This window comes from Gekko japonicus, unplaced genomic scaffold, assembly GCF_001447785.1.
Source record: "Gekko japonicus isolate JY-2015 unplaced genomic scaffold, Gekko_japonicus_V1.1 scaffold2271, whole genome shotgun sequence".
In the NCBI taxonomy this organism is placed as follows: domain Eukaryota; kingdom Metazoa; phylum Chordata; class Lepidosauria; order Squamata; family Gekkonidae; genus Gekko; species Gekko japonicus.
The window spans coordinates 201,823-220,824 of record NW_015160291.1 but is presented as its reverse complement, the minus strand read 5'-3'; the positions used below and the strand labels follow the sequence as shown (position 1 = coordinate 220,824).

The window sequence follows — 19,002 nt, the reverse complement described above, 5'->3', positions numbered from 1 at the left end:
CCCTGAGCCTGCCTAGCGGGGAGGGCGGGGTAAAAGTGAAATAAATAAATAAATAAATAATAAATAAATAAATAAAATCTGTGAGCTGGAGGCTAAAAAACCGTGAGCCAGCTCACACTATCTCAGCTTAGAGGAAACACTGTTCCCCCCCCCTTTCTTTCTCTCCCTCCCAGGCAGGAGTGGAAGGACACCCTGGATGGCCCCTCCGCCATCCCCTCCGTGCGCTGAAGCCGGGAAAAGAGCCGCCATGCAGCCAGCTCAGGTATTGGGCGGGGGGAATCCCGGGGGAGATGTGCGGCAGACAGGAGGGGTGCTTTCTTCTCTGTTGCGATGCTCAACGGATCGAGCTCCTTCCCACTGGCTCTAGTGTTCCCCTCTGGGAAGGCAGGAAAACAGTCCCCCCTGTCTTGTATGGTTCTTGGGGAGAAACGAGACCATTAGAACCTTACAATTCATTTGGCCCAACACCAAATGTCTCCATAAAAACACTGCATTTCCCACGGAAAACTATGTAGTCCTTGATCATCTGGACACCTCTGGCCTCTTCCCCACAAGGCTGCCAGCCCACTGCGGCTGAGGACGGCCCCTCGGCTTCCAGGACGCTCCCAAGGAGGCCATGGGGGGGGAGACGTCCCCACGGGGCTCTTCTCGCCACCTCTTTGTGCTGCTCTTCCACGATGAGTTGACCCTCTCTGTTTTTGGCTTCCCCCCCATGGACCAGCTTTCCAGTGACTTTGCTTCCTTCTCCTTCTTCTTGCAGGCCGGGCTGTCCTTTGAGGAGGTGGCCGTGTATTTCACTCCGGGGGAGTGGGCCCTGCTGCGCCCGGCCCAGAGAGCTCTCTACAAGGAAGTCATGCTGGAGAATTTTGGGAACGTGGCCTCTCTGGGTGAGGATCCTTTTCTCCTTCTTGCAGTGAGGAGGGACAATAACGTAGAAGAAGAGAAGAAGAGAATGGATTTACACCCCGCCCTTCACTACCCAAGGGAGTCTCAGAGTGGCTTACAAACTCCTTTCCCTTCCCCTCCCCAGACAATGTTCCCTCTAAGCTCTGGAGTCTTGTGAGCAAAAATTCTACTTTGTGAGCTGCTGGCATTAAAGTTGTGAGCGAGCGATTTGGCTCCTGCATAAATCAGTTTGCTCTGGAGCCCTCCTTCCTGAGCCGAGGCAAAAATGTGTGAGCCAGAGGCTGAAAAACTGTGAGCTAGCTCACACTAACTCAGCTTAGAGGGAGCACTGCCTGTGAGGTAGGTGGGGCTGAGAGAGCTCTTGACAGAAACTGCTTTTTTTCAAGGACAGCTCTGACGGAACAATGGCTTGCCCAAGGTCATCCAGCAGGCGCAAGTGGAGGAGTGGGGAATCAAACCCGGTTCTCCCAGATTAGAGTCTGCGCTCCTAACCACTGCACCAAACTGGCTCACCAAATGTAGCCCTTATGGTGGAAGGACATGGGCAGGCTGGGTGCAGTGGTTGGTTTCTGCTACCCTCCATGATCCTCCCTGCGATGTGGGAAGGGTTCTGTGCTCTCCTTGCAGAGAGGGAGCCCCTACCTGAAAGTCCTGGGCCTGAACCACATGAGAGGGCATCAGAAGACATTCCAACGGAGGCCTGGGCTGGAGATTTGGGGGGGGGGGTGTCTAAGCAGGGTCTTCCCTCCAGTCTGGGCCTGGCCTTACCTGGGCTGTAGATGTGGCCGTGGAAGGACCTTTGCTGTCATTTTAGCTCGCAGCTGACATTTCCATCTCAGTTGGCGTGGAACAAGAACATCACTCCCAGCGTTATGCCAGCACCCCTCTAGTTGTCTAGGGCCTCAGGTTGCCCCACAAGATAGAAAAAGCCACCGCCACCTTGCTTTGAGTCCCAGAAAAGAGGTGCCCGACGGCCCAAGAAGAACTTTGATCAGACTTAGAGGAATAACTGCCCAAATCCTTTCAGATGCAAAAATGAGCTTTCCAGGTACCCCTTGCAGGAAAGCTCCTCCTCAAAGCAAACGATCCTGACTCGCTAAGATCATTTCCAATTCCAGCCACAAGAAACGGTCAGGGGTTTTTTTGTGTGTGGCTACGAAGGACAAATATTGCTGAAGATGGAAAGGGATTCTCTTCGGCTGAATGCCTTAACACCTTCAAGCGAACCACCTGGTCTGCTTCCCGAGTTGGTTATAAAAGGAGAAACTCCTCTTCAGGCTCCTAACAGATCTGTAAGCGACTTCTAAACAAGTTGTTTAGATCACAGTTTGCATCGGTCCAAACAGATGTGGGCGAATAAGTGACTTGAATTCTGGAACTAGCAAACAAGACACTGTGATTGGATTCCACTGTCAAGGGGGTGCCCCCCCAAGAGATATGGGAGAAGTAGTATGTAAGGTCTGGGACTCAGCCCTACACTTCAGGTCAGGTTCTTCCATCTAACCTACTATTGCCTGTAAGGAGACTAGGGATGCCAACCTCCAGGGGAGATCCCCTGGAATGACAGCTGACCTCAGATGACAGAGATGAGGCCCCCTGGTGAGAAAGGATGTTTTGGAGACTGAGGTCCTGCTTCCCCCCCCCCCCCAGGCTCCATCCCCAAATCTCCAGGAGTTTCTCAACCTGAATCTGCCAGTCCTAACCAATGCTCCCTCTAAGCTGTGGAGTCTTGTGAGCAAAAATTCTGCTTTGTGAGACACTGGCATTAAAGTGGTGAGTGAGCGATTTGGCTACTGCATACCTCAGTTTGCTCTGGAGCCATCCCTTCCTGAGCTGAGAGAAAAATGTGTGAGCCGGAGGCTAAAAAACTGTGAGCTAGCTCACACTAACGCAGCTTAGAGGGAACACTGGTCCTAACCGCTATCCCCCACCAGTGTTGCGTGGGGACCTGGCAACCCTAAAGGAGACAGACCTGCACTTCAATTGGCAGCTATGATCTACTTTCTTCCTCTTTCTTTCACTATGGCCCACAGCGTCCGTAGTATATTTCTCCCCGTTGCTCTGACGCTGCTCCTGGTCTCTGCCGGGTAACTTCCCATTGTCCCTCTCCAGATCCCCTGGTTCCTCCTGGGCTCTTGTTTGCCCCCCTTTTTGGTCATGTCTCCAGCATAACTCTCCCCCCCTCCTTGGATCCCCCCAGGCCTCCTCTGTGCACCGGTTTTATTCTCTCTCCCCCTCTCATCCAGCCTTCCCTCTCTCGTGTTCGTCAGGGATATGCACACAACCCCGCAACTCTGTCATGGACTGGCCACGAATGAGACCTAATTGGGCATCTTAATCACCAAAATTATTAGCAATTGTTGAATTAGGGATTACCCAAATAGAGATGGCAAATGTTTTTACTGCTAGCAGCCAACGTCCTTTCTGTGGTGTGGTGTAGTGGTAAAGAGCAGCAGACTCTAATCTGGAGAAACCAGGTTTTTTTTTTTTAAATTTAAATTTTTTATTGTTTTAAGTCAAAATTGTAACAGATAAAGCTACAGCATAATGCAGTTGTACATGTTAACTTATGAATTATGACATATTAAAACATTGTGTAACTTCCTGTAAACATGCTTACACCAAGAAGTTTTAGGATATAGACAATACATATTTTGCAGCAGTAAAACATACTGTTGCTTGATATTTGAAAGAAAATAAAATATAATAAATAAAATAAACGCATTCTCTAACCAAAATACAGCCACTCATAAATTAAGGGTAGGTATTACTAACATAACTGTGTAGAAAAATAGCCTACTCAAGAAACATCAGTTCAACAAAGAATAAAACATTAAATCCATGTATGGAATTGGGACCATTCAGAGGTAATAAATTGTTTGGATAAATAGTCCAAAATTGGGTACCACTTTCCAACAAACCTCATTTGTTTTGTGTTCTGTATTTGAGTGTCTAGTTTGTTTGTAACAGCATCCATTAGAGAAACCAGGTTTGATTCCCCACTTTTCCACATGAAGCCTGCTGGGTGACCTTGGGTCAGTCACAGTTCCCTCAGAGCTCTCTCAGCCCCACCTACCCCACAGGGTGTCTGTGGTAGGGAGGGGAAGGGGAAGGAGATTGTAAGCTGCTCTGAGACTCCTTCGGGTAGTGAAGGGCGGGGTATAAAAACCAATTCTTCCTCCTCTTCCTCCTTCCCTTCAGTCTATCTCTTTTTGGTGAATAGAAACCAACCTTTTTAAGAGAACGGTCTCACTGTTTCGTGGGGCTGAGGTCCCAAGAAGCCAAGAGTTGGGTGTTGTCAGGTTCCACGGTCAGAGTACACGCTGATAGCAAGGTTATACTTTATTGCCAGTACTATGGATGCAGTAACACGGTCACTGTTAGGAATAACTACCTTCAAGCAAGCATATAGAGATATAGGGAATTCATCTGTGCGCCCCCCGCCTCCCCGGGCCAGTCGGCCAGACTCCCGCACGCGGGAATGGGGCCCAGGGCAGTTAGAGCCGAAGCTGGGAATCGAAACTAGTCTCACGGATAATAAATGGGAAGACACTACACAGGCAGTCTACAAGGTCAATGATAATGTTGGTACACAGGTCAAGCAAGCGATCCCTGGCTCATAAACATCATGGCAGCTTAAGAACATAAGAGACGCCAATGTTGGATCAGGCCAAAGGCCCATCAAGTCCAACACTCTGTGTCACACAGTGGCCAGAAATACCAGTGCCATCAGGAGGTCCACCAGTGGGGCCAAGACGCTAGAAGCCCTCCCACTGTTGACCCCCCCCCCAAGCACCAAGAAGACAGAGCATCACTTGCCCCAGAGCCCGTAGCTATACCTTGTGGCTAATAGCCACTGATGGACCTCTGCTCCATATGCTTATCTAATTCCCTTTTGAAGCCGTCCATGCTTGTAGCTGTCACCACTTCCTGTGGCAGTGAATTCCAAGTGTGAATCACTCTTTGGGTGAAGAAGTGCTTCTTTTTATCCATTCTAACCCGACCGCTCAGCAATTTCATGGAGTGCCCACGAGTTCTTGTATTGTGAGAAAGGGAGAAAAGTACCTCTTTCTCTACCTGCTCTTTCCCATGCATAATCTTATAAACCTCAATCATGTCAGCATAGCTGACAGGTGTAGGTGTGTGCACGGCAACCCATCCATGCCCCTACAGAGTCTCAGGATAGCATAAGAGGGATGAGTCTTGACCCCCCCCCACTGGACTCCATCCCTCCCCTATTACTTGCCTGTTGGGTGTTTCTGGAAGGACAGTCGGTTTTGCTTGGAATGGTTGAATATACGGGCACACAGAAGAGTGCATCATGATACATTTATGATATAATTTTGGGTTCCCCCCCCCCCGATAAACAGGACCTCTGATTGCCAAACCCGACCTCATATCCCGGCTGGAAGAAGAGGAAGGGCTGTTTCTCCTGGGCTCTGATGGAGAGGAAGGATTGGCAGGTAGGGGCTTCAGATACCTTCAGTCTCCCCCCACCCCATGTCTACTGTTCACTATCCCTCCTGTCGTTTCTCAACCCCTCTCCCCACACCTTTCCGTGAGTTTCAACATCAATGCTAGATCATTTCACAGGTGCAAGCAGAAACCTTCAAAGATCCCACCCCCCCAAGTCTTGTCAGACTCGGGCATCGGGGCGGGTTGGCTGGCTGAGCCAGTTGTATTGTCCATACCTGATTTCTTCTACTTGCATTCTGTACCCTTATTTTTGCCCTCGCCTGCCATTGCATTCCTAAGGGGGTGGGGGAGTGGGTGTAGTGAATTAGGAAGGCTCACTTAGTAATTTTCCTAAGAGGTCCCAAGACCATCTTTCACACGAGAAGTGTCCTGGGAGAAATCTGTGCCTGGCTAGATAGTGGCTGTATATCTTTCATAGTCACTGTAGTAACACTGATGTAGTGATGTTTGGAATTTTGTGGTTTTTTACCTGTATCCTGTCTTTTTCCGCCTTTGCAAATCAGTCCTAACTGTTAGCCGAATTGCTCTTTAGGAGAGACAATTGGAACAGTTTAATAATCGGGATTCAGATCTATGTATACGCAGGATGGGCTAAGCCGATACGTTTCAATGAAGAGACGAAACTGTAGTAAAATAACACTTTCTTTACTGAGTATTTAGTTCAATCATACAAGAATAATAATAAAAACCACACAGGCATACAAGAACTAGGAAGACAAGCTAGATATTACAGCACAGTCGCATGAGCAGGAATATCGTTGGTGGGTTATATTTACCAGTAGCGTGGCTCAGCTCCGAAAACTTCCAGCTGGATGGGAGGGCGGAAGGGGAGGAAAATGGGGTAAGAAACTTGCGAATCCAGACCAGCCGGGAACACGTGGATTGACCTTAGCTGCAGACTAAGGCAAAGCGGTAATCAGGAGTTTGGTATAGCAAGTGGGACAAGAGAGGTTCAAGCAGACAGAGAGAGGTCGTTGGTAGGAAGAAGCTGCTCTCCTGGCTCTGTGCAAGATCTTTTAAGGTCTCTGCTGCGAGGGGAGGGGGTGGGCTCAAACGGATTACCAGGTAGCCCGACCCCTAAGGTCAGTTATTGGTTATGATGTCAATATTCAAACTATCGATTAACTAAAGGGGAGGTGTCTGGGCGGGGGCGAGAGAGGTACGTGCCGGGTCACCAGTAGCGCTGACGTGATGGTTGCTGTGTGTAATGGACTTCTATTGTTGGTCTGGCACGGGAGGACTTCTATTGTTAAGCTTGTCAGGTGGAGACACTTGGTCTGGGCGTGCTGATGAGCTTCTGTGTAGGTGATCAACCTTAATGTTTGCATACATGAAGAGCTTAACGACTCTGGGGGCCCCGCTGGCTAGGTGATGATCATCCTATGCAGCTGACATTGTCTTAGCTTGCCCTCTGGTTGAACCCTATGTTCCACAGTCTCTTCACTAGCCCGTTCTGTGTCAAGCTTAAAGTCACAAGGCATAACTCATAAAATAGTCCAAAATGGATGCCTCTGGTAACATAACAAAGAGCTTGAACCCATAGCATATCATATCTCTAATAAAGCATTCGCTGCCAAAGTGTGTGTGGAGAGAGTGATTTGACTGGGAACCTGACAGCCTTCTACATTCCCTCCCTCTCAGCAGGGGCTCACAGGCCAGGTAAGAGCCCTGGATGGATCAGTTCCAGTCTGCAGGCCGTATCTTTAACGCTCCAGCTTTAGATTTCTTTTAAAGTGCGGGCAGAGACTTAATGACACCAATTCCAGCAATTGTAGTGCAGCACACCAGAAAAAACACAGTTGTACACCATGAAATTAAAATATCTGACCATAGGAAAATCAAGTATGTAAAAACACACCTCATTTCCCCACACATAACTTACCTCAGTGACGTTTAAAGAGAGGCAAATTTGACTTATTGGATCCTAGTTCATTATTCAGATAAAAAAAATCATCCTATTCCCCGGTCACACGGGAGGTTTTGGGCCGGAAGAGGGACGGATCGGGGGCGCAGCAAATGGGCGCGATCTCACCGCAACATCTGGGAATCGGCGCACACCCATCCCCGATCCGTCCCTTTAGGCCTAAAATGCGCACTAAAAATAAACCTAGTAAAAGGTAGAACCAACCTGACGCGCCGCATCAAGCGCGGCCGTCGGACTGCCGGCGCGCCCGTCTGCAGGAGCACTCGAGTCTCCCAGCCGAACTGTGCATGCGCATACATGCGCAGCTGGCTGCCTCACGCTCCCGTCCGTGGCTTTCCCCCCGGCATCTGATCGTGCTGGGGAGCAACTGCGCGGCGGCTCAGGGGATCTGTGTGATCCTGCCGCTGCGTGTCTCTTTTGGTGCGGTTTTCAAAAGCCGCACTTTGCCCGCAGCAATTTCCCCCCCATGTGGCAGGGGCCCTAGTTACTTTCTTCATGCGGCTGGTCATGTCTAATGTGGCCAAGTGCTGGTTTCTCTTCATTCCCCTTGTCGATTGCTTCTAACTGCCTTCTCAAGCCCCTCAGCCAACCCAAAGACTGGCTGGCCCCCTTTTTAATAACCATGTATCTCCTTCCCATAAATCCCAGGGCAGGAAACCCCCAAGATATCACCATTTCTGAAGCAATTAGGTCAGAGGTTCACCTCTCCTTTCTCTCTCAGCCCATCACTGTCCCAGTGAAATCCTGTCCTCCATCTAATTGCCACAAGCTACAGATTGGTTAATTCCATCTAGTTTGTTACAGGCCCAGACTCCCAACCAAGACATTGAAAGTGTTTTTCCAGACACCAGGCCTTGAATTCTTGGCTTCTCTGTGTGTCTGTGAGTTTTGTAATTGAGTCTCTTCTAACTTATGATGACCGTATGAATTAATGTCCTCCAAAATGTCCTATTGTTAACAGCCACTCTCATAAGAACATAAGAGACGCCAATGTTGGATCAGGCCAAAGGCCCATCCAGTCCAACACTCTGTGTCACACAGTGGCCAGAAATACCAGTGGTATTTCACTCTCGCTTCTTGTGAACTGAGGGCCACGGCTTCCTTAATGAAATCAATCCGTCTCATGTTTGGTCTTCCTCTTTTCCTTCTACCTCCCTCTTTTCCTAGCATTATTGTGTTTTTCAGTAACCCGTGTGACAACCTCACTTGAGTCATTTTGGCTTCTAGGGAGAGTTCTGTCAATCTGGCCCCTTCTTGGGCTTGGTCGCCATGGAAATATGGGGGGTGAGAACAAGAATGTATGCTTTCGTTTCTGGCCACTATGCTGTTATCTGTCTTGACTCAACCATGTAACCTTGAGACCTAACTGTCCCTGGTATCCTCTTTCCCCTGGGAATTAATATGCCGTTATTCAAGTGGGCTTTTAACTTAGGTGTAATTGGCCAAGAACCATTAATGTCCTGTTTGATTTCAGTATAATTACTTGCTTCACGCACTTGGCCTCAGTTCTAACAAAGAATCGTTAAGAGTCCAGATCCTATCAATGTCTCAATAAACTTTAATTCTTCTGAATGACTGTTGTTGGGAACTGATTTCTCCAAGGGCTCTGACAAGTTCGGGCTTGATTTGGTCTAGATCCCACTTATTTGCCTTTTTGGCAGTGCGCAATATCTGTAAACCTCTCCCCCAACACCACATTTCAGAGGCATCTGAGTTTTGTCAGCGTTCTGCGTTGTCTAACTTTCACCCCCGTACATAGTAACGGGGAATACTATGGCATGACTTAACCTCATCTTGGTCGCCAGCAACACACCTTTTCTCTTAAGGGTCTTTTCTAGCTCCTTCGTGACTGCACTTCCCAGTTTCAGTTTCCTTCCAATTTCCTGGGTGCATTCTCCCTTTTGGTTGATGATGGAACCGGGGCGTAGCTGAACTGGGGCCAGCTGTGGGGGGGGGTGCCAGTCAGCTTTGTCACTCACCCAGTCTCTGCTCTGTCACCGTTTCTCACCTGGCCACCCCCCAGGACATCTGAGTACCGGGAAACTCAAAAAGGGGAAAAAAAACATCCCTGTTTCCCTAGATCTAAAACTTATCTCTGTGATGTTAAAGAGAAAGTACTTCAGACCCTATGTGTTAAAGAATGGTATGGCTAACCCCTACTTATTTGTATTTTTGGTGGTCCAAGGACTTCCTTTTATCCGTTCTAACCCGACCGCTCAGCAATTTCATGGAGTGCCCATGAGTTCTTGTGTTGTGAGAAAGGGAGAAAAGTACCTCTTTCTCTACCTGCTCTTTCTCATGCATAATCTTATAAACCTCAATCATGTCACCTCCAGATGAGGTCGCACCATTGATTTATATAGCGGCATTATGATATTGGCTGATCTGTTTACAATACCCTTCCTAATAATCCCCAGCATAGCATTGGCCTTCTTTATTGCAGTCACACACTGTCTCGACATTTTCAGTGAGTTATCTACTACAACTCCAAGATCTCTCTCTTGATCTGTCTCTGCCAGTTCAGACCCCATCAATGTGTATTTATATTTAGGATTTTTGGCTCCAATGTGCATCACCTTGCACTTGGCCACATTGAACCCCATTTGCCATGTTGACGCCCACTCGCCCATCCTTGACAGATCCCTTTGGAGTGCCTCACAATCCTCACTGGTTTTCACCACCCTGAACAACTTCGTATCATCCGCAAATTTAGCCACTTCACTGCTTACTCCCAACTCCAAATCATTAATGAACAAGTTAAAAAGCAGTGGACCAAGTACTGATCCCTGTGGTACCCCACTGCTTACCCCCCTCCACTGGGAGAACTGCCCATTTATACTCACTCTCTGTTTTCTATTAATTAGCCAGTTTTTGATCCATAAAAGGACTTGTCCTTTTATCCCATGATTTTTGAGCTTGCTTAGGAGCCTTTGATGAGGAACTTTATCAAAAGCTTTCTGGAAGTCAAGGTAAACAATATCTATTGGATCCCCCTTGTCCACATGTTTGTTCACCCCCTCAAAGAACACTAATAGGTTAGTGAGACAAGATCTTCCCTTACAGAACCCATGTTGAGTCTGCCTCAATAGGTTTTGTTCATCTATGTGCCTACTAATTCTTTCCTTAATAATGGTTTCCACCAATTTACCCGGTATCGACGTCAGACTGAGTGGCCTGTAGTTTCCCGGATCTCCTCTGGAACCCTTTTTAAAGATGGGAGTGACATTAGCTACCTTCCAGTCCTCAGGAATGGAGGCTGATTTTAAGGAAAGATTACATATTTTTGTCAGGAGATCCACAAGTTCACAATTGAGTTCTTTCAGAACTCTCGGATGTATGCCATCTGGGCCTGGTGATTTATCCGTTTTTAAGTTGTCTATCAGTTTTAGGACCTCCTCTTTCGTCACCTCAATCTGACTCAGGTCTTTCAACACCCCACCGAACTCATCGGTTCTGGAGTGGGCAAGCACCTCTCATCTTCCACAGTGAAGACGGAGGCAAAAAATGCATTTAGCTTCTCAGCTATCATCCTTCAGTACTCCTTTTACCCCTTGGACGGCTTCAAAAGGGAATTAGATAAGCATATGGAGCAGAGGTCCATCAGTGGCTATTAGCCACAAGGTATAGATAGGGAATCTGGGGCAAGTGATGCTCTGTCTTCTTGGTGCTTGGGGGGGGGGTCAACAGTGGGAGGGCTTCTAATGTCCTGGCCCCACTGGTGGACCTCCTGATAGCACTGGTATTTCTGGCCACTGTGTGACACAGAGTGTTGGACTGGATGGGCCTTTGGCCTGATCCAACATTGGCGTCTCTTATGTTCTTATGTAGAGGCACCAGATTTGCAGCATAGCTGCAATCGAGTACTTGAATCAAAGTACTCTGAATCAAATATGACAAAGGGAGCCTTGACGCCAGAAAATCTTGTTAGTCTTGAGGTGCTATTGGACTCAAAATTAGGTATTAGTGGAAAGTGTCGTATCATCACACCAGGTATCCCTTTCTTTCCGCAGGAGACGTATGGCAGTCAGCAAATGAAGCAGAAGAAGACCGATCGATGGAAAAAGAGGATACGCATTTAGATGTGACAGAGGAGTTAGATTTGGATGCACCGAGGAAGGAAGAGGGAAAACGCCCACCTAAAGGGAGGAGTAATTCCAGTCTTTTACATGGTGATGACTCTCTATGGCAAAGAATATGTCAAGGAGACAACAGGAATGAGTGCACTGCAAGCAGGAATAGTTTCACTGAAATACCAGTTAATAGTCAACAAAGAATGTGTAACAAAAAGAAAATTTATAAATGCCTGGACTGTGGAAAAAGTTTTGGAACAAAACATAGCCTCATCTCCCATCAAAGAATTCACACGGGGGGGAAACCATACAAATGCCTGGAGTGTGGGATAAGCTTCAGTCGCAGTTCATACCTTAGTATTCATCAAAGAATTCACACAGGGGTGAAACCATATAAATGCCAGGAGTGTGGAAAAAGCTTCAGCCAGCGTACCAGTCTTATGTCCCATCAAAGAATTCACACAGGGGAGAAACCATTTAAATGCCTGGAGTGTGGGATAAGCTTCAGTCGCAGTTCATACCTTAGTGTTCATCAAAGAATTCACACAGGGGTGAAACCATATAAATGCCTGGAGTGTGGAAAAAGCTTCAGCCAGAGTTCCAGTCTTATGTCCCATCAAAGAATTCACACAGGGGAGAAACCATATAAATGCCTGGAGTGTGGGAAAAGCTTCAGTCGCAGTTCACCCCTCAGTGTCCATCAGAAAATTCACACAGGGGAGAAACTATATAAATGCCTGGAGTGTGGGAAAAGCTTCAGTCACAATGGAAACCTTATTTCCCATCAACGAATTCACAAAGGGGAGAAACCATATGAGTGCCTGGAGTGTGGAAAAACCTTCATTCGGAGTTCAGAACTTAATAGCCATCAAAGAATTCACACAGGGGAGAAACCATATAAATGCCTGGAATGTGGAATAGGCTTCTGTCAGAGTGGACAACTTACTGTCCATCAAAAAATTCACAAAGGTGAAAAGCCACATAAATGCCTGGACTGCGGAAGAAACTTCCGTGAGAAAAAAACACTTACTTTCCATCAACGAACTCACACAGGGGAAAAACCATATGAATGCCTGGAGTGTGGGAAAAGCTTCAGTCACAGTGGAAGCCTTACTTCCCATCAAAGAATTCACACAGGGCAGAAACCATACAAACGTCTGGAGTGTGAGAAAAGCTTCAGTCAGAGTTCGCTCCTTAGTGTCCATCAGAAAAGTCACACAGGGGAGAAACCATATAAATGCTTGGAATGTGGAAAAAGCTTCACAGATGGTTCCAGTCTAACTTCCCATGGAAGAATTCACACAGGAGAGAAACCATACAAATGCCTGCAGTGTGGAAAAAGCTTTAGTCACAGTGCATACCTTACTTCCCACCAAAGGACACACACAGGGGAGAAACCATACAAATGCCTGGAGTGTGGGAAAAGGTTCAGTCAGAGTTCCAATCTTACTTCCCATAAAAGAATTCACAAAGCAGAGAAACCATACAAATGCATGGAGTGTGGGAAAAGCTTTGGTCACATGAACACACTTACTTCCCATCGAAGAATTCACACAGGGGAGAAGCCATATAAATGCCTGGAGTGTGGGAAAAGCTTTAGTCGGAGTGGCAGTTGTTGTTCCCATCAAAGAATCCACATAGGGTAGAAACCATACAAACGCCTGCAGTGTTGAAAAAGTCTCCGTCAGAGTGCACACCTTACTTCGCATGAAAGGACTCTCACAGGGGAGAGGAAATATGTTGCATATTCATGATTTTAATTATATTTATGAATGTTTATGTATTATGTGTTTTCATAACATCTTTAAAATTTAATTCCTGACCGCCTCCAACCTTGACAGTTCATTAGGATAACTGAAAAAATAGGAGATTTATTTATATGAAATTATGAACAACTGCTGTCTTTTGTCTTATAACCTTACTTTGAGAATTTAATGGCAATTATCAAGATGTATTCCAGTCCACCTAGTATAGTTACTCCTTTGCACAATTGCCTTTTTTGTTGTTCAGTCGCACAGTCGCGACCGACTCTTTGCGACCCCATGGACCACATCATGCCAGGCCATCCTGTCTTCCGCTGTCTTCTGGAGTTTGCTCAATTTCATGTTTGTTGCATCGATAACACTGTCTAACCATCGCATCCTTTGCTGCCCCCTTCTTCTGTTACCTTCAATCTCTCCAAGCATCAGGGTCTTCTCCAGTGAGTGCTCCCTTCTCATTTGGTGCCCAAAGTATTTGAGCTTCAGCTTCAGTATCTGGTCTTCCAGGGAATAGTCAGGGTTGATTTCCTTTAGGATTGACTGGTTTGATCTCCTTGCAGTCCAAGGGACTCTCAAGAGTCTTCTCCAGCACCATAATTCGAAAGCATCTATTCTTCGATGCTCGGCCTTATGGTCCAACTCTCACAGCTATACATTGCTACTGGGAATACCATTGCTTCGACTATGCTGACTTTTGTTGGCAGGGTGATGTCTCTACTTTGTATTATGCTGTCTAGGTTTGCCATCGCTTTCCCCCAAGGAGCAGGCGTCTTTTAATTTCATGGCTGCAGTCACCGTCTGCATTGATCTTGGATCCCAGAAACGTGAAGTCTGTCACTGCTTCTATGACTTTCCCTTCTATTTGCCAAGGAGTGATGGGGCCAGATGCCATGATCTTAGTGATGTTTTTCCCGGGAATCTTAATTCCGGTTTGTAATTCATCCAGGCCGACATTTTGCACGATGTACTCTGCTTTTATTTTAAATAAGCAGGGTGACAATATACATCCTTGTCGTACTCCTTTTCCTTTTCTAAACCATTCAGTTGTTCTATTTCTGGTTCTAACTGTCGCTTCTTGACCCTTATACAGGTTTCTCAAGAGACATGTGAGGTGGTCTGGTACTCCCATCTCTTTAAGGACTTGCCACAGTTTGTTGTGGTCCACACAATTGCAGGCTTTAGCGTAGTCAATGAAGCAGAAGTAGATGTTTTTCTGGTACTCTCTTGCTTTCTCCATAATCCAGCAAATGTTGGCAATTTGATCTCTTATTCCTCTACCTCTTTGAAACCCAGCTTGTACTTCTGGCAGTTCTCTATCCACATACTGCTGAAGTCTAGCTTGTAGGATCTTGAGCATGACCTTGCTAGCGTGTGAACATTCCTTGGCATTGCCCTTCTGTGGGATTGGAGTGTAAACTGACCTTTTCCAATCCTGTGGCCATTGTTGCATTTTCCAAATTTGCTGGCATATGGAGTACAGCACTTAAACAGCATCATCTTTTAAGACTTTGAATAGCTCAGCTGGGATACCATCACCTCCACTAGCTTTGTTGTTAGTAATGCTTTCTAAGGCCCATTTGACTTCGCACTCCTGGATGTCTGGCTCGAGGTCAGCGATCACACTGTTGTTGTTGTAAAGGACATTGAGATCCTTCTTGTATAGTTTTTCTGCGTATTCTTGCCACCACTTCCTAGTCTCTTCTGCTTCTGTTAGATTCCTACCATTTTTGTCCTTTATCATATCCAGCTTTGCACAAAACATTCCCTTGATTTCTCCAATTTTCTTGAAGAGATCTCTAGTCCTTCCCATTCTATTGTTTTACTCTAATACTTTGCATTGTTCATTCAGGAAGTCCTCCTTATCTCTCCTTGCTTTCTCTCTCATTCAGTTGGGTAAATCTTTCCTTTTCACCTTTGCCTTTCGCTTTCCTTCTTTCCTCAGCTATTTGTAAAGCCTCATCTGACAGCCACTTTGCTTTCTTGCATTTCTTTTTCCTTGGGATGGTGCTGATTGCTGCCTCCTTTAGAATGTCATGAACCTCCGTCCATAGTTCTTCAGGCACTCTATCTATCAAATCTAGACCCTTGAATCTATTCTTCACCTCTACTGTATATTCATCTGGGATGCGATCTAGGTCAAACCTGAATGGCCTAGTGGTTTGGTGTTGCCCATCTGGTGATGTCCATGTGTAGAGTCACCTCTTAGGTTGTTGGAAAAGAGTGTTTGCTATGACCAGCGTGTTCTCTTGACAAAACTCTGATAGCCTTTGCCCGGCTTCATTTGGTTCTCCAAGGCAAAACTTGTGTGTTATTCTGGTTACCTTTTGGCTTCCTACTTTAGCATTCCAGTCCCCTATCGTGATGAGGACATCTTTTTTTGGTGTTAGTTCTAGGAGGTGTTGTAGGTCTTCATAGAACCGGTCCACATCAGCCTCTTCTGCATCAGTGGTTGGGGCATAGACTTGGATTACTGTGATGTTGAATGGTTTGCCTTGGATTCGGACCGAGATCATTCTGTCGTTTTTGAGATTGTATCCCATTACTGCCTTTCTCACTCTCTTGTTGATTATAAAGGCCACACCATGTTTTCTACGGGATTCTTGGCCACAGTAGTAGATATGGTCCTCTGGGTTAAATTTGACCATTCCCGTCCACTTTAGTTCACTGATACCCAAGATGTCGATTTTCAGTCTTGCCATCTCATTTTTGACCACATCAAGCTTACCTTGATTCATAGATCTTACATTCCAGGTTCCTATGCAGTATTGTTCTTTGCAGCATCAGACTTTCTTTTCACCATCAGACACATCCACAACTGAGCGTCCTTTCGGCTTAGGCCCAGCGGCTTCACTCTTTCTGGGTTTACTTGTACTTGCCCTCTGCTCTTCTCCGGTAGCATATTGGACACCTTCCGACCTGAGGGGCTCATCTTCCGGCGTCATATCTTTTAGCTTTTTGTTACTGTCCACAGGGTTTTCTTGGCAAAAATACTGGCGTGGGTTGCCATTTCTTTCTCCAGTGGGTCGCATTTTGTCTTTAGGGTCCAATTATTTTATTTCGAGGACAACCACATGTTCAAGTTCAAAAGTTTTATTTCTCTTCCTCTGTCATTTCTATCAAAAGTGTCATGTAAGGGTCTAAACAGGCTTTCTACTGGTGGCTTCCAACCAGAAAAGATATTATATTGGGTGAGCATATCACATGTGCCGGGTTTCCCCTTGTACATACCTTCTGCCTATCAACTTAAAAACTGACTTGCCTAGATCTTAGAGAATTGTAATGCTTATGTCTTTAACTACGTTTGAGAAAGTAGACCTGATTTTATTGTGTGCATTCTTCTGTACTTGTATGATTAACATTCACCTCTTCATCAAATTCCTGCCTGATACAAAGAGCGTGCTTTACTTTAAATAAAATCATGATCTCCAAGTAAAGTTCACTGTTCGTTCACTGTTCAGATGGCGGCGCGGCGGGGTGTTTGTGCTTGCATGCCCGCCGAGGAAATCTAAAAATGTGCCGAGAAACAGCATTTGGGCACTCCAGAGCTGGCCGAGTGAACTTGAGTGCTAATTTTGACGAACTTTTGGGCTCCTGGTACGTGGGGAAAGCTGCAAAATCTCCCTTACCTGCCCCAGCGCCAGTGCCGCAGGGTTTGGCGGCGGAGCCTCCCTGGCGGAGCCTCCCTGGGCCGGCAGCCTGCGGAGCTTGTGGAGCGTAGTGCTGTGCGGCTCTCGGGCGGAGACGTGGCCGGCGGCGGGCTCGGAGCAGCGGCTGGTGCCTTGGGGGTGCGGTTCATCGGGAGCGGGCCCTGAGTGGCGGAGCCTTGGGCCCTGAGCGGCTGAGCCTCGGGAGCGACCAGTGGAGGAGGCGGCGGCGGAGCCCCCGGCGGAGCCCCCGGGCGACCTCGGAGCAGCGGCGGGCCCTCAAGCGGAGATGTGGCCGGCGGTGGGCTCGGAACAGCCCGGAACATCGGCTGGCGCCTGGGAGCGTGGCTTGTTGGGCGGTGGAGCCTCGGGCGCGACCAGCAGAGGTGGTGGAGCCCCCCGGGTGGCCTTGGGCTCAGAGCTCGGAGCGGGTTTGTTGGGGGTGGGCCCGGGGTGACGAGACCCGGGCCGACGCGGAGGTGCGGCTAGTGGACGCGGCGGCGGAGCTCCTGGACGGCCCCGGACCCAGAACAGCGGAGGGAGACGTCTTGGGACGGCTGGGAGTGTGAAGCGGCTGCCGAGGTGACTGGCAGCGTCGACGGTGGTGAGCTCGCGGTGGTGTGGAGCGAGCTAGTGGAGTCGCCCGGAACAGCAGCCCCCCCACCACCCTGAGGCCCCTGGCTGGTTGATGGTTGACAGGGAGCTACCGCTGCTTTGGGGCACAGTTGAAGGAGGTGGATGGAGAAGAACGACCAGCAGAGCCCCTCGGGAGGTCGGGAGACGAAGCCAAGTTCACAGTCTTGTGGTGGGGGAACGGCCCTGTGTGAGAGAGTTCACAGTCTTGTGGTGGGGGAACGGCCCTGTGTGAGAGGGCGAAGATTGGTGGAGTGGCCCTGTGAGAGAGGGCGGAGATTGGTGGAGTGGCCCTGTGAGAGAGGGCGAAGGACGAGAGAGTCCCCCCCCCTCTACCGTCCTGTGGTGTGGTGCGGCCCTGTGAGAGAGGGTGGAGATCGAGAGAGCCCCCTACTATCCTGTGGTGGTGGAGTGGTCCTGTGAGAGAGGACGAAGACTGACGGAGTTTGAATACCAGTGGGTGGAGTGCCTGGAACGTTTAGACCTATAAGATCTGAGACTTAGGGAGAGAAGGGGGGCTGTTGTTTGAAGTTAATGAGTTGGGTCCGATAGTGATTCCTGTTGTGCTGGATGGAAGAATGGAAGTGAATGGATGGTGGGACACTAGTGCTAGAAGTTAAATGAGAATGATTGGTCGTGACTGCCAGGTTTTAGAAATGAATTATGATAAGCTGATCTGTTACTACCGTTACTGTTTAATTGTTAGCAATGATTTGTATTAATCTAGTTATTGTATTAAGCTAACGATCATTCTGTGAATGAAGTTGCAATAATAATAACCCTTCTATGAATGGGCAGGTTAGGGTATAGGGTAGCAACGGTCTTTAGAAGATCAACTAGGAGTGGTTGAGGATTAGACCTGGTGGGGTTAGAACAGGGCTACATATTGTACATTAGTGAACTATTGGATTATTTTTTGTACTGCAGGGAACTAGTTAGTATAAAGTAAGGAGGGGATTAGAGTAAGGACCTTTTTGACTAAACGTGATTAGACCTAACACTGTTGGAAGCCGTCTGTTGGTGATTGTAGCCAAAACCAGCTGTAGTGACTACGGAATTGACCGGCGGATACAGCTATGCCGGCGCAGCAGATTCCGGTGCTCCTGGGGAGGGGAAAGTACAGCGGTGGGTCTAGGCAGAACACCAAGGGAAGGGCCCTGAGAAACAGAAAAGCTCGGTGCCCTTCCAGCCTACGACCCATCCCAAGGGAGGTCAGCAGTGGGGCTCGGATGATGAACCCCTCTCCATCATTGGTGTACTGTAACGCCAGGTCTATTAACAACAAGACGATGGTCCTTCGGGACTTCGTCGTGGAACAACAAGCAGACCTGGCGTGCATGACTGAGACCTGGGTGCGGGACGGGGAGACTGTTGCTCTCTCCCAACTTGCCCCGCCTGGGTTCTCGGTCGTACACCAATCACGGACTAAGGGGCGGGGGGGGAGGAGTGGCGTTGTTCGTTCGGGAGGCTTACTCCTTCAGGGCCCTCCCCCCGGTGGAGATCATGGGCATGGAGTGTGTCGGCCTGGTGCTGGAGACTGAGGAGAACTTGGCCATCTGGCTGGTGTACCGACCGCCTAACGCACCGAC

At 47.9% G+C, this 19,002-nt stretch overlaps 1 pseudogene; it reads left to right on the top strand.

The window, feature by feature from the left end:
* Positions 1–616: 616 nt before the first annotated feature.
* The window catches only part of LOC107114414, a 45,932-nt pseudogene continuing 27,546 nt past the window's right edge, over positions 617–19,002 (top strand).